The following is a 16089-nucleotide window of genomic DNA, read 5'->3' on the forward strand; positions in this document are numbered from 1 at the left end:
AATGAAGTCTTACTATGAAATTTAGCAAGTAAAATCTGCTTAACAGGTTGATCAAAAGCTTAAGGCTGAACATCCTTGGCCTCCAGTGACTATCTAGATGCCACTGATGACATTTTTCCATAACCTATTTGGAAACCTCTTATGTGAAGCATGCTAACTTTGCCTCCTACATCTTTGCTTTCTTTACAAATGAGAGTAAATCTTATTCATGTTTTAGATTTTTTTCCCTTATAACTGTATGGAAATACTTAAGCAATTAAAATTAACATACATGAAAAAATATAAATTCAAGTAATATTTCTTAGTACTTGTCATTGCTCCATTTTCTCAAAGACTGATTTTATTATAAGATCTCAATGTCTCCTGGTAGTTTTTATTCCCACCCCCCACTCTATAGTGTACCTCAAAAAATCATTCCTTTCCTTCGGATTTATCTTTTCCTACCATATCTACCAACATAGTAGGTGTTCTTCTTACTGATGTTCTTCAGTTCAGCTCTATAGATAATTTTCATGCCAGAAATGCTGGTTTCTTGAGGAACAAAGATTGTTCATCAATTGGTACTCCTCAAGATTCTAGAATCAAGTAAGCAGCAGGCATGAGCAAGGAAAACCTCAAAATAGGATATTGTGAGCTGGGCATGGTGGTACATACCTGTAATCCCAGAGTCTTTGGAGGCTGAGGCTGATCACGAGTTCAAAACCAGCCTCATCAAAAGTGAGGGTGCTAAGCAGTGAGACCCTGTTTCTAAATAAAATAAAAAAATGGGACTGGGGATGTGGCTCAGTGGTTGAGTGCCCCTGAGTTCAATCTCTGGTACCAAAAAAAAATATATATATATATGTGTATATATATATATATATATATATATGTATACATATATGATATTGTACATTAAAATGAACAGGCATACATGAACAAATACTCTGGCAGGGATCAACATATGTCTATAACTCAAGCTGTCCAGTCAGGGCCTTTATAGTACTTTATGTTCTGTGTAACTAAAAATATTCCCGTATGTTGTTTGGTGCTGTGTAACATGAATTCAAATTTCTACACTTTGTATCAGAACCATCCAGAAATGATCCTTGGCTTATGTATTCATTTTAAAATTACTTATTTTTAAAACATTTTATTTCTATGATTTAACTGGTTTTCTATAATCCTGGTGAATTTGGTTCACTGTATTTTAGTCAATAAACACAGTCATTTTTCAAACACAGTTCACACTGAATATTTTTCACTCAAGAAAACTTTAAAATGTGCCTCCTTGTCAAACTGACATGAACTTTCAAAGGGAGGCTGGTAAATCTTTCACTGTGGGTCATCCTTCTTGCTAGTGATTTCTGGAGGGATGGGAGACAAATCAGACTACCTCTTCGACTAGTGTGATCTTATATCCAATTGTCAGTTATATGAACACTTGAACTAAAATGCTCTTCTGCCTCCCCATTCTCTGTGGGATTCCTTTGCTGTCCTTGCTTCAGTGTTTCATCGTTCTCACAACCAATACCATGATCACATAGTCACTGTTTCTCATCAACTTTCTTTTTGCCTTCATTAGATTCTGGCTTGGTAACAGCATTTGCTCGCCATAAAAGCCTCTACGATAAAACTTAAACCACAAAACTACATTTGTGTTCAATTATACTTTTATAATTGTGAACAATTGTGTTCGTGTTAGTCTATTTCTGGGGGTGGATTTAATTTTATAAGTGGAAAAAAAAAAACATTTAGCCTAGAATCCTGTCTGAAAAGCAATAGATTTTCAAAAAATTATTAGGACAATTAGGAGCAGAGATGTTAGTCAGACGTTGCCTCTCAAAGTTCTCATTAAGTGTAGATGGCCAGTTGCAATCTTATCAACAGTCCAAGCTCCAATGACCTTGTTATAGGCTAATAATTATCTGGAGAAATAGGCGATAAAAAGAATGTTAGGAGAGAGATATTTAATAGCTCCAAATAAAACCCATACAACTTCACCAATAGTAACAATATTATCATTTTGATCCTAAAATGAATTTCAAAGTCACTTCATTTATCTGTTGCTCATCCTGCTCCCTCCTTCTAACCAGATTTCTCTCCATATGTTAGGTGAATGAATGAATGAAGAAAGGAAGGAAGGAAGGAAGGAAGAAAGGAAGGAAGGAAAAATCAGATAATAAGCAAGGTACCCTGGGACTCCCATGACTTTTATTGCTCAAGTAGAGATGAAACAGAAAGCCAAATCCTGAAATAACAAAGGTTTTATTTAATCTACTTAAATGTTTTCATCACTGTCAAAACACAGATGTCTTTAGGATATGAAGTGCTTGAAAATGCGATCGGATATGCAGACTATATGAAGTAAATTCTGAAATGAATAAGAGTAAAATAAAATTTTTTGCCCTCCAAAACATCAAAGTGAAAAGTTAACAAGATTGTGAGGATATTTATGTCTTATAGATATGTGCATAGGTATACGTGTGTGACAGGGAAATATTTTTAAATGAAGGTTTTTAAAATAAATAACATCTATAAATCAACAAAAATCCATATTTTAAAAAAAGACTGAATGTAAGAATGTGCCACTTTAAGAGAGCACTTCAATAACCAATGCAAATTTAAAAAGTTAAAAGTAAAATTATAATCCCAGACATACACATTAATATAATAGGGAGATATCATTTTATATCCATCATTCCAAACAAAAAGAGAAAAAATTACCAACATAAAACATCAAGGTTGAATGCACAGTAACATTAGTGACAAAAATAGAAACAAACATAGAAAACAAAACACTTGAAATAATTCAGGAAGAACTAATGTGAAACCATAATGTGAAACTTTAATCTAGTAAAACCCAGAATATATACTGTTAGATACACACCCTAGAAAAGCTCTACCATGTAAGTGAATATATTGAAGTATATTCTTGAATGTATCCACGAAAATAAATGTCAGAATAATATGCAGCAATATGAAAAGATATTAAAACACAGTGATATAAAAATATCAAGGACAAAAGGTATACAAAACAGATTTCTATTTACATAAAGTTTGTAAGAGGCTAACAAAAATAATATATTTTTATGATGCACATTTAAACTCATAAAACATAATAGGATTTATAGACACCAAATATAGACTAATTTGTGGAAATTATGCATGGAACAATGAGGGAAAATGTGATCAATTAACTATAAACAAAAAGATTTCTAGCTATATCCATATGTTTTGCTTAATAAATTCTGGTGGACACAAGGGATTTTTATATTGTCATCTATCTTTTTTGCATAAAATATTTACTTATAAATAGTATTAAAAAAAACTCTTAAGTAGCTCATTCACGCAAAGCTAGGAATATAGGGAAATCTCTAAAAGCTGCTTTAGGGAAATACAGTAATACTTGGGTGATTAAGAGAAAATCTTGTCAGTATACCAGTAACTTTTAATACAGGTATGTTTCTGAAATTTTTTCTTTCTTACTGATTGGTGAGTAGGAACAGTGAACTAGAGAAGTAATTTGTATAATGTTCTTTCATCTTGTCCTCTTTTGACCTACTCCTTCAATCTGATTTCTTCTCTTTCACATTTTTTTTTTTTTTAATGTGTAGGTGGGTAAACTATGGGCAGATGAGAACAAATGGGACTAGATGAGAATTATAGGAAGCTGAAGTTCTAACAGCATGGGTCTCTAGACAGACAGAGGAGGGTGGGCATCTTGATCATTAATCTATTTGGGCAGAGAACAATTAAAGATTTATTTTCTAAAACGCTAAATTTAATTAAAACCAGAAATCATATAAGACAGTGGCAAAATTAATCAAATGTGTTTTTGTAGTTTTACATAAAATTTCTGTGTATGACTACTTTAATTTCAGTTATATTTAAATTAGACTCAACTATAAATAAATCACATATCTGTTTAAAATTGTTAACTAGATAACACAGACAAAACTAATACATTACTGTTAACTAGTGTTAGTTCATCCTAATCATCAAATCTAAAATATGAATGTGAAAATTCAGATTCGTATTCTTGTAATGAAATATTTTATTAAGTATCACATTATATGACTCTCATTCTCAGAAAATATTATTTTTATAATTGACTTCATCAAACCTCCATTAGAACAATGATTGATCTGTAAGTTCAGAGTAGATTAAAATAATTGTTTAACAATCATTTTCAAAAACAAAGAACAAAAGGTAGCCTGCAATACCATCTTATATGTAGAATAAGCATGATCTCCAAATAAATTTTCTTGTGGTATAGATGACAATACTTAGCACCAGAACTTCTCTAAATTGCACACTAATCTCTAAATTCCCACTGTCATAATTTGTAAAATGTATGGGCCAATCATTCTTACCTGGGAACAAGTGTAAAAAATAAACATGAACATACAGAAACTGCTTAGAACAGTACTGGGCATGAAGGAAACAATGAACATTTGCTAGCTATTCAGTATTATTAACATATGTATTTGTAAATGCTTCTTATTTCTTTTGTGATGTCATTATGGATACAATGCACATCAGACCTTTATATCATGTTTTCACAGGTGAGTTACTGAACACTTAATATTAAATATGATATATGTATCAGTGAAATTTCCATAATAAAAAGAATAAGTATGAAAGACTGTGAATAAATATTCTTTATTTCTCTCTTAGTTTCCTTTGCTAATATTTTAAGGTCTTTTGCTTTCTACTAATTGATGACTGAGATTGAGTTCAGGAGTGAGAATTATATGCAGATAATTTTAGACTCTCTTGAGATTCTGTCTGAAGTTCATTACTCTCCTGTCTGGTCAGGAAATTCTTTTGCTCCTTGGAGAAAATTCTTATATTAGTTACCTGTTGATAAAAATAGTTGTGTCTTAGGTTATCATCCCTTCTGTGAAAAATATTGTGTTTTCTTTTGTAAAAGGGGATGTATTGTTAACACTTCTTTTAATTTTCTCTGACTCTTTTGTTAAATTATAAATTGCAAGCAGAAACTGAGAGTTGCTAATGAAGCAGCCATCCTCCAAGGAGGCTAACAACAATGAGTAATGTCAATTATTTTCTAAAGCAAAACTTAAAAAAAAAAAGCTCAGTGTGAAAAAGTTGTACTTATTTCTGATACTATCTATTCCAACATCAGTATTTTTTCAAGCAATTGATCATGAATCATATAAAACAAAGGGAGTAACTAGATAGTTCAAAACAAATGGATCACATAAAATTAACTATCTAAACCTGAAAATTTTTTCTCCTTATGGACTTAGGAGATTGAAAATAATAATAATATATTTATTAACACCCACATTAATTTCTTAATTCTTATAATATTATGTAACCAATATCATTCTGAAAGAAACATCAACAACCTATGCACTAAAAAAAATATTGATCTTAAAATAAAAGTTTGAACATAGGTGGAAGATGCTAGTGGATGAGTCAAGGTTATTTGAAAATAGGTCATGCATCAGTATTTGCAATTCTGAAATTAATTATCAAATCTAGATGACAGTTGGAATTGACTTATCAAACTGGAATTAAAAAGAACCCAGAAAACGAATGGCAACAGTAGATAGAAAAGATCAAAATTAATTTTATTAACTAATTTCCAAATATACCATAAGTCAACATTAGGGAGTAAGCTGTAGGATTTACAAGACTGTGAAAGTTCTATTCTCTTCTCTTAGCAGTCTTTAGCAGGGACTAAGTGTCTCGATTGTTGATTTTTAAGTAAACTTAGATCTTCAGCTAAATGGAGAGTGCATCAGGCTGTTAAATGCCTGACTGATGCCTCTGACAGAAACAATTCAGTATCCAGTCTGTGAGTTGCAAGTTCATTTTTTGCAGCCAGCTCACTTGTTTCCCTAAAGAGTACTGACCTTAGAGAATTGGCCTGTCTGTTTGACAGGAGTGTATTGCTGGCACACTCGCTTTCTAGTCAAAGCACTCTTTTCCACCAACCAAAACAGGACTGACAGAATGGAGAAGGATCAGGAAACAGCACAGGTTATCCGGCAGTCACATGCCGTGCTGGGCCTGAAAGAACAAAGATACCAAAAATTTATTTAGTGACACAATAATATCTTTTTTCCTAACAAAATCTACTTGAAGAGTCCATTTAAAAGATTGTAAAGGAAGACTTACCTTGCTCTGGAAAAAAAAACAACAACAGTTATTCCCCATTTATGTACAATGAATCAAAATAAATTAAAATAAATAAATAAATAAATAAATAAAATAAGAATGATTCTGGGGTATAAAGATGCTATTAGAACTTTTCCAATATAGAATAATAAATGAAAAGTTGATGTAAATATATATATCATAAAAATTCACTTTTTGTTCATGAATAACATTTTTTTATTTTTCCTGAAAAGAAAGAAATGGTGTTTAGTGTAAGATCTAATAAAGTGTTTGATGAGTCAAAAAGAAAAAAAAAAAATGCATTCACCATTTGGATGGAGTAAATAATAACATAACTAAGAATTTCAATTTTTTTTTAATTTTATAAATGTGATTGTAACATTGTACCTAATTCTTTCATTTTGTATGCTGAATTGGGAAAAAGTATGTTCTTGAAGTTATAAGGGAGAGAGGTTTCTTAGCTTAATGTTAATGTAAATGGTCTTGTAATACAAGGAGATCTTAAATTTGTAAGATCTTATTTGTTCCCTTTTGCAGCAATTGTTTCCAGTAGAAGATAAGTAAAGGCAAATGGAACTATTCAGAGATAGCAGGGCACATTCTTTATTTCACAGTAGAATAAAATGCTTAAATGTCTTGACCAAGGGCAGGATTACAGGAAAGTTGCTACAACAACTTTGTTCAATCTTGTTAAACTCTTAAGTCTTTGGATAAACATAAAAATTCTAAAAAAGGAAGAGAATTCATAAATTATTACACTTAAAAATAATTAAACATAACCATTGGTATTAATTCAGAGCAAGCCCAAATATAGATGCTGAATTTGCTTCTTGAGGATCAAAGAGTGACCAAATAGATATTCCTTTCCAGTGTGGGATACAGTGGGGCATTGAAACAATGGATATTTTCAACTACTTTCAATGTTTGTGAGCAGAGGACACCTTGAGAGATAAATTATTAAGAAATATAGGAGACAGAACTGGAGGTACACACCTGTAATCCCAGTTATTTAGGAGACTGAGGCAGGAGGATCAAAAGTTCAAGGTCAATTTCAGCTACACTCTATCTCAAAATAAAATATATAGGAGTGATGATGTAACTTGGTGGTAAATTCCCCCTGGGCACTGTCCCTAGTACAAATAAAATTTTAAAAATAACAAATTAAAGTAAATTAATGGGAAATATGGGAAGTTGTGAACAAGTCACTAATTTAATAACAAGAATGGAGAATGAGCTTGGGTAGGTTAACATGTAAAATACATGTACAGGATAACAATTATTCTGAGTTTTCTCTGATACTTTATGGGTAAGAATGTAGTAGTTTACAATCTTTTATGATTACTCTATGAACCAGTAATACCAACCATAGATATTTATCAACAGAAATGAAAACTTCTTCCCTCAAAGAGCTAACATAAATGTTTAGGCACCTTTCATTGTAATAAATCTGTAAACATCTCTGGTGTTTATCTATAAGAGAAAGAAAAAATAATAATTATTTAAACTATACATATAGATGTTTTTATGTATAATAAAACCAAGCAATAAAGAGGATTGAGGGATAAACAATCACATTCATACACAAACTATCATTCATTTTATGAATATCAAAAGGTCTTATACTGAATGAAAAAAACTTTATGCAACAGAATACATAGTATATGCTTTCATTTGTTTGAAATTCTAGAATGGGCAAAGCTAATAGTGGAAAAAATCAACAGGGGTGGTCACTGGAGGTGAGTATTGACTGAAAGCGGGAATGATGAGCTGGCTGTCATGACGTTAATGGTTTATAACTTACTAGAGGTGAAGGTTATGCTAATTCAATGGCACTGTTATTTCATTGCACTTTCAAAATAAGAGAAAGAACCATGAAAAATATTGATCTCCAATAAGAGTAGAATGTAATGGCAAAATCTAGGTGTTGCGCAGCTGGTTCATCAACTCTGATGTCCTCAAGTGCATTACTTAATTCCTTTGAATTTCAGTTTTCTACACTAATGAATAAAAAAACTCTTAAAGGAATTTCTGAGTATGGACTTAACACCTTATGAAGTAAAAGATCACTATGTTTTAATTAAATCTAAATCACATTTTATTCTAAGAGGGTATATATTCTTGCTTCCTGGGTTTGGGCTAGAATGGCTAATTTTAGTCTCCTATTACCTGATTATCTTGCTTAGAGAGTTGAGGAAGAACTATTTTTTCTCTTAATTCTTTTCTGCCTTCATTAAAAAGAAGTCAAGGTAAACTCTCCTTGGACAGTTGGATGACTTTTGCCTCCTTCTTTGCTTTTTCTTACTATTTTTGGTTCTCTTTCTCCTCTTACCACTTGAAACTCCTTCCCTTGCTGGTCTCTCTCTACTAGGACATCTCCTTTCTTAATTGTCACTGTAACTTGTTTACCAGGAGTGAGAACATGCAAATAGTGCTCCATTAATGTAAAGAATTTTTTAAAAAATGATTTAAGTGAAACTTATAAGAAGCTATCAATAAAGTAATAATTATAATTGTCTTTATTATAGAAATGATGGGACATGCTGGAGACAGATAGGTCTGGTTATCTCAGACCTATCTTCAATTCTCATTCAGGTCACTGGTGCCTAAACAGTGTCCAGCACATTAAAAACTAATTCAAAAATACCCTTTGAAAAATAAATAAAATAAAATAAAAATAAAAGAAGGCAAATAGGAATATACAAGAAATGTGGATGCTCTATATAAGAATTTTTGCTTTTAATGCTGAGACACATCTTAAAAGAACAGCTGGATCGAAAGTATTATCAGCATGTTATTCTACTTCTGCTAAGTTACTCTGAGATATTAGAGTTGCAATGCAAAAAACAAAAAAAAGGATCGGTGTGGGTCCCAGGGAGGCAAGCAAGTCAATTGTAAAGTTCTTGGAGAAATATAAAGAAGCAAAAGAGAAAACAAGTTTTCGAATAGAAAATGATAGAAGCTGTCATCGGATTGAATAACAAATTCAGAATGGTATTGGAATATTCCAAAATATCAGTGGAAAAAAGAAAGTCCTGAAATAATCTCAAATGTATTAAATTAGTATGTACTTAAAATTTATATTAACAGTGTAAAAGATACACTGTTCAATTAATTTGGGGAGTCAAAACATAAACAAAATATGACAAAAACAGAACTTACTTGAAAAACATTTGGAACAGAGGAAATATTTCCAAGTTAAACATAAAATATTGAAAAAATTAATATAGTTAAAAAATTAATATAGTTCCTTTCACATTAGAGGATGTCATTCTAAATATTAGAAACCATTGAAAGCTGGAAAATATGACTTCATAGAATAAAACACTTTGTAAAACAAAAGTCACACAAAGTCAAAATACAAATATACTATTTGAGAAAAAATATTTGTAATTCATAAGCAAAAGCTGTTATCTTTCATGTGGAAGGAATTAGACAAATATTTATAGAAGGTAACTCAATTAGGAATGACAAACCTCTGAATACAAAAATAGGCAAATACAAGCAATAGACATTTTACAGAAAAGGAGCTAGAGTTTTAAACATTTGATTCTTATCTAAGGAAAAAAAATGTGAAAATCGAACATTTATTTTGAGTAAATGGAGTTTTCTGAAATTTCTAGTTCTGTCAACAAAGAATCTGTATGCTCTGTTTAGAAATATATTTCACCATATTTTAATTAATGTCAATTAAATATAGATGGACTCATGCAGAAACATGACTTTAAAAGTTGTGTAACTATAAGTTTTATCACTGTGATAATATATCTCATCCTCTAAACTCATAATACACATGCAGTATGTTTTCTTCATTCTTGTCTTTGCTTCCTCCATTGGGGTGTTCTTGCCTACCCATGTGACTTTCTTTAAATATTAGGAAGCTAGAAAGAGGATGCCAGCCAGGACTTGAGCATTGTTTTCTTCTTAATCTTTCTTATTCTCTTCGTGAATAAGAACATGTCCAGAATATCTAGCTAGAGGAATAATAGACACCTGTGGAAATAATCAAGGTCATCATCAACCAACTAAACAGAACATATCATTACATAACATGGTATATTTAAGATCAACATGAAACATAATCCTTATTCTTATTTAAAAAAAATTATAACATCTTCATTGAGGAATGATTGAAATCCACTTAATTACAATTGTACAATTCAAAAGTTTCAAAAATTTTGCAAATTGTACAGTTAAAATTTAAAGTATAGTTTATTGATTTGTACATATACCTATCATTACTTTTCTTGCCCTAATGTATTTTTAATCCTTATGGGTATGTTGATTTTAACATTATTAATAAGCTTTGATATAAAAAGTAACCTATTAACTAAGAAGACCTGACTCTCTGCTTAGGTAAACAGTTTTCACATACAACTAAATTCCTTTTAGTTGGCTCTATTTGACACTAAGTTACCTTTAAATTTCCCCTTGAACACGAGCATGTTGTTTGGGTACTATTTCTGAGAATAAAGTGCCACTTAGATCTAGAATGTCACTTCAGGGGTCATCATATCAGGTAAGCAATATTTCCTTCAAGTCGCATGAACGATTATTTATAGCATTTGCAGTTTAATTTTAGGAAAAACATCTAGGAGAATTGCTAGTGACCTCCGTGTGGGTCTTGATCCAAATGTAATTTCCTTTCCTTTACTGCTGACCTGAGAATCCAGATTCTTTTTTAAAGCCATGATATATTTTCTTCAAAAAATGCTGTGAAGTTTATCTGCAGTCTAGTTATTGAAGGTTGTTAGAAAAACGAACTGTTAATAATTTTGAAACAAACTGACTTTCTTAGCCCCACACGAGATATAGTCCAAGGTTAATGGTTTACTCTATTACCTGTTGGTGTCTTAGCTCTTCTGTTTATATAAATATATTCCCTTAAAGTTGGCATTTTTCATGATTGAAGCTAAAGCTGTTTTTCTTTCCCTTTTACTGTATAATGCTTATTTTTCACTTTTCTCAACAATGAACATTATATTGGGAAGAAAAAAAGGTCCAATAAGTTACAGCAACTCCATCACTTAGATACCTGTTCAAAGCACACCTTGCTGCAAGATGTCCTCCTATATCATAGGTGTAGGAGCATCCAGCAGTGATGCACTCAACAGAGCCAAGGCCAAAGGGCAAGAATGACTCACAAGGGGATATTATGTTATAAAATATCATTTAGAGGATTAGAAAATACAACACAATGTCAAGTAATAAAATAAATGTATGCTAACTACCAAAGTAAACAAAATAAAAAGGCAGAAATATCATCAGATATGAACACATTTTTTAAATTATAAAATCATACACAATGAAAACCATGTTAGATCATGTATCACTTTAGGTATCAGGAAGAAAGAGGTAAATATTTAAATATTAATTTTCATTTTTGTCAAATTTTTCCAGGGTATTTTTCTCCCTTTAATAACACTCACTGAAATTTCTATTTCTGAGAAAACATTGTATTAATGATCACATGAGTTTTCAATTTCACTATGAAGTAGGGCTGAATTTAATTTGTATTTCTGTTGCACTAAAGGTGATTTAATCTTATTCACATATAAGAGAGTCAATTTACTTACATCTCTATATATGTAAAAACCTAATAATTTACATGTATTAATATGTACATCAATTTTTAAATAATTCATTTACTCAGTTATTTCTGTTCTTAAGTGTGGTGTGCATGTGTGTGGGGGGGGTCTGTATGTGTATTATGAGATATTTTTTAAGTAATACCAATATGTTAGTAGGGAAAAACTAAGATAATAGTTTTCTACCCATATCCTATACCCATTCTTCTTGAGTTTTACAAAGCGAAAACAATTCTTGTATGTTACAGATAAGTTTCTCTCATAGATTGTAAATCTTAAAAATATCTTTTTTCATTAATTTTTATTATGATATTTACTGAGTATGAATCTTTCATTTTAATCTTGTAAATTCATCATTTTTCTTTATGATTTGATTTTTATCACTAGATAAAAGAAATTACCGTGTTTGTCTACAGTGGAATACTATTTAGCATTTATGAAGCTATTAATTTATGTACTAAAAAAAAGCAGCATGGTAGATTTCAAAAGGATACTTTTGGATATTAATAATAACAAATAGATTAAAATAATACATTTCATTTAAATATAAATTAAAAATAATGTTTTTTTAAGTTCAAGGATACATACAACTAATGGAAAGATATTCAGAGGGCATGCACTTAATATCATGGAAAGAGCTCCTAAGAGAGTAAAGAAAATGGGAGTGTGAATAAAGTGAAAAATACTGAAATAAAGCAAGAGAATGTCTTGCCTTGTACCAACCTACAATGATTTTGAGACATGACTCAAGGTGTAAGGCAATCATTTACTGTAATGCTAAGATTTCTGTTTTCGTCAGCTGTTTTGCTGCTTTGACTAAAAGATCTGACCAGAAAAATTGTAGAGGAAGAAAGTTTATCTGAGGGCTCATGATTCCAGAAACCTTAGTTCATAGAAGGCTGTCTCCATTCCTAGGGTCTCAAGGTGAAACTGAACATTATGGCAGAGAGGGTGGCAAAGGGAAGCAGCTCACATCACGGGGATCAGGTGGTAGAGAGTCCACTCACTAGATACAAATACACTACCCAAAGCCATATCCCAATTCCCACCCCCTCCAACCATACCCTACCACTTCAGTTACCACTCTGTTAATCCCTATCAGGGAATTAAATCATTGATTGGGTTAAGACTCTTACAACCCAATCATTTCTCCTCTGAGCCTTCTCACATTGTCTCACGCATAAGCTTTTGGGGGACACCTCACATCCAAACCCTAACAGTCCCTGAATTGGAACAGATATAGTGTATGGTTCTAGGTTTGAGTTTATATATTAATATAAGTGGTGAGAGACTTATATGACTATTGAACTTATGTAGAATATTAGTATTATATCAGACCAGATAAGTTTACTTATATAACTTGTTGACAAATGCTCATTAAGCACTCACTGTGGTCTAAAAATTCAACAAAGAAAAGAATGGCCAAAACCTCTGTTTTGGTGAGAAGCCAGTGAATAAACAAATGAGAAAGTACATACTGTAATACATGAGGAACACCACACTACCTAGTGAATGAAAATAGCATGAAAAGACAAAGAGTGGTTTGTGATTTCCTGAGACTGGGTGAATAGGAGGGTTTTCTCTAAAGAGGTAACTTTGAGAAGAGGAGGCCAACCATACAGAGATCTGGAAAAGATTATTCCAGGCAAAGTGAGTACAAAGGATCTTGGTTCAGTCAAAGATCTGAAAATATCCTACAGTCTAGCAAACCAGGAAAATTAAAGAATTAGTTGAGTTTTGAAAGAGAGATATGGAATATATTTTATTTGGTGGACTAATGAATTTGGATTTTAATCCAAGTGTGGTTGAGAACTATTGAAGGGAGTCAAGTAGGGGAGTGAAATTTATGCAGCAAATAAGAAATAAGGATGGGTAGAAAGAAGACAAATAGGTAAGAAGGAAGGAAGGAAGGAAGGAAGGAAGGAAGGAAGGAAGGAAGGAAGGAAGGAAGGAAGGAAGGAAGGAAGGAAGGGAGAGAGAGAGGGAGGGAGGGAGGAAGGAAGGAAGGGAGGGACAGTTTTATATCTAAAAACTCCATGAACTCTATAAAATCCTCACTTTCACCCCCAACCCTAATTGTTTAAATGGTCCAATAAAATAATGTATATTCAGTTAATTAGTGGCTATATACTGTGCTAGCTTGTGGGATGTATTTTTAGGCTGATTTTTAAAAGCCTGCAATAGATATTGCTAGAGACCCATGATATGGGTGTAGGCCAGGTGCTATTAGGTAGATAACATCAACCTGAAGATTCTGAGAAGTGCCAGATAACCATGGCACACTTGGTGCTCTGCAAACAAAGGAATGGGGCTCATTATCCTGATGCCACCTCTGAAGTTTCTCATGCTCACCACTTACAAGATACCCTACAATAGAAGAAGCCTGAGACCCCAAAAGTCTGTCTTGTTCTGGAGTGCCTGCACTAAGTCTTTCTATGAGTGTGTATCCTGCTCTGGTCATTTGCTTTCCTGAGTAAATCTCCTTGTTCCCTTGAATAAATCTCTACTAGTGCCTCCTTTGACTCATTACGAAATTTCTTTCTGTGGTGTAAGTCATGAACTTGCAAGGGCTGAATTGAGGTCCCCCTTTCCCTTTTGAGGACTTCCTTGGATCCCATTCAGTGACAAGATGATCATCTGATTTGCATTTGCAAATCAATGTAGTTGCTGTGTTGAGAGTGGATTTGTTTTTGAAACGGAAGGACAAAGTTCAAAAGTATGAAATATAAGAAATAAAATGTAACTGTATGGTACAAGTAAGAAAATGGAAAGCAGTAATTTTGTGTAAATTTAAATAAATCAATACTTATACCCTTTAACTTACAACTAACCTCAGCCTGAAAAGCAAATTGGGTTTTCTAAGAAATGTTTGGACTACTCCACCATGAATCATATGTTTCATTACTTTCTTGGTTCTCTTTTGCAGTGTCCCCATAGAAAGTCATACATAAAGAAACAGAAAATAGGGACAAATCTACTGCTGAGAAGCTTTGTTGGTAAGAGTAAAGCATCACCCACTAACTTTAGGCAAAGAAGAAGTAAGGATAACACATATGGTCTTTGGACAACTAAATTCCAATGAAGGTTGTCAATAAATAACTGTGTGACCATCAACTTGTACTTCATCTCTCTGTGATTCAGATTTATCACATCAGCTACAGAGTTTCCTTGGAGTAGGTGCCTCCTAGCTCACATTAACATAGGAGTAAGGATTGGGGAGGAAAAGAGAATAAAGAAATCTCTAAATTTAACTCATGACCAGTGGTTCTTATGCAATTACAATTGCATAACTCTTATGTGATTGAATCAATGGAAATCTTCATTCAAATAAAAAATGTAACAGCATCAAACACTTTTTAAACCCTCTTGAGTGCAACATTCTTATATTTTTATGACTTTCTAACAGGTACTTATATTTCCTAGTGTGTGATTCGGTTATTGCCCAATAATCAAGTAAGTTCCTCTGCCGGGCTCAGATACATAGTAACTATACAAAAAATAGTCAGCAAATGCTAAAAGACAATGTAAATAAAAGTCCATATTTATAAGATTTGTATGCAGGAAGAACATTTTGATATCAAAAAGTTGAAACATATTACCCAACTGAGATTTTCATCCATATCTGAATTTATGTTCAATTGTTTCAAATATAATTTCAGTATAAAATAAGTCACTTTCTTAGATATCCCTAGAAATGTGAACTTCATAAGTACTAGATATTTTTATTTCAAATATTATTACCTTTATTATTAAGAATGCATTTTATTTCATGTTTCATTTCCTTTAACAAATATTAAAACATTCTTTTTCATGCAAATGTTCAAAAATTATAAAAACTATTAATTACATTAGTCTTCATTTTAAGGTCTATTTTGCATAAACTGAGTTTAAAAGTGATGATAATCAGGTAAACAACAGAATACAAATTCAGTAAAACCTTTATGCAGGTCTTGGTTCCAGCTGGCATTCTTTAATTTTTTATTATGCTGCACAACATAGAGTCATTTAAATTCATACGTCAGGTGAAAAACAAGTTTGAGGACTTTCAAGAGGATGATTTTATTTAACAAATCACAAAATTGTAGGCCCTTTACCAAATAACTCTGGCACGGTAGAACAATGGTTACTATAAGTTTGAAAGTATCACATCAACTAGGTTAATCATGGTGTTATCTTTTGGTTTCTAGTAGAAACAAAAAGAAAAATACTAGAGGTATTTTTAAATTGCCTTACACTATCAATGATACAAAGTATTCAGGTTCTATACTGAAGAGTAAACAGTGATTAAGCAAAATTGTTTTATATATTACAGGGATAAAATATTTAATTTTCATCTCCTACTAATGCCAGAAGCATTGAAAAGTGCTCTTGT

General features: G+C 31.9%; 1 long non-coding RNA gene across 1 annotated transcript in view; it reads left to right on the top strand.

Annotated features, from left to right (window-relative positions):
- Nucleotides 1-10527: 10527 nt before the first annotated feature.
- LOC306670887 overlaps nucleotides 10528-16089 on the top strand; it is a 108744-nt gene continuing 103182 nt past the window's right edge. Inside the window, exon 1 of the long non-coding RNA XR_013766528.1 lies at nucleotides 10528-10648. This is a non-coding gene — a long non-coding RNA (uncharacterized lncRNA). The remainder of the gene's footprint in view (nucleotides 10649-16089) is intronic.

The sequence above is a fragment of the Sciurus vulgaris genome, assembly GCF_902686455.1.
Source record: "Sciurus vulgaris genome assembly, chromosome: 10".
In the NCBI taxonomy this organism is placed as follows: Eukaryota; Metazoa; Chordata; class Mammalia; order Rodentia; family Sciuridae; genus Sciurus; species Sciurus vulgaris.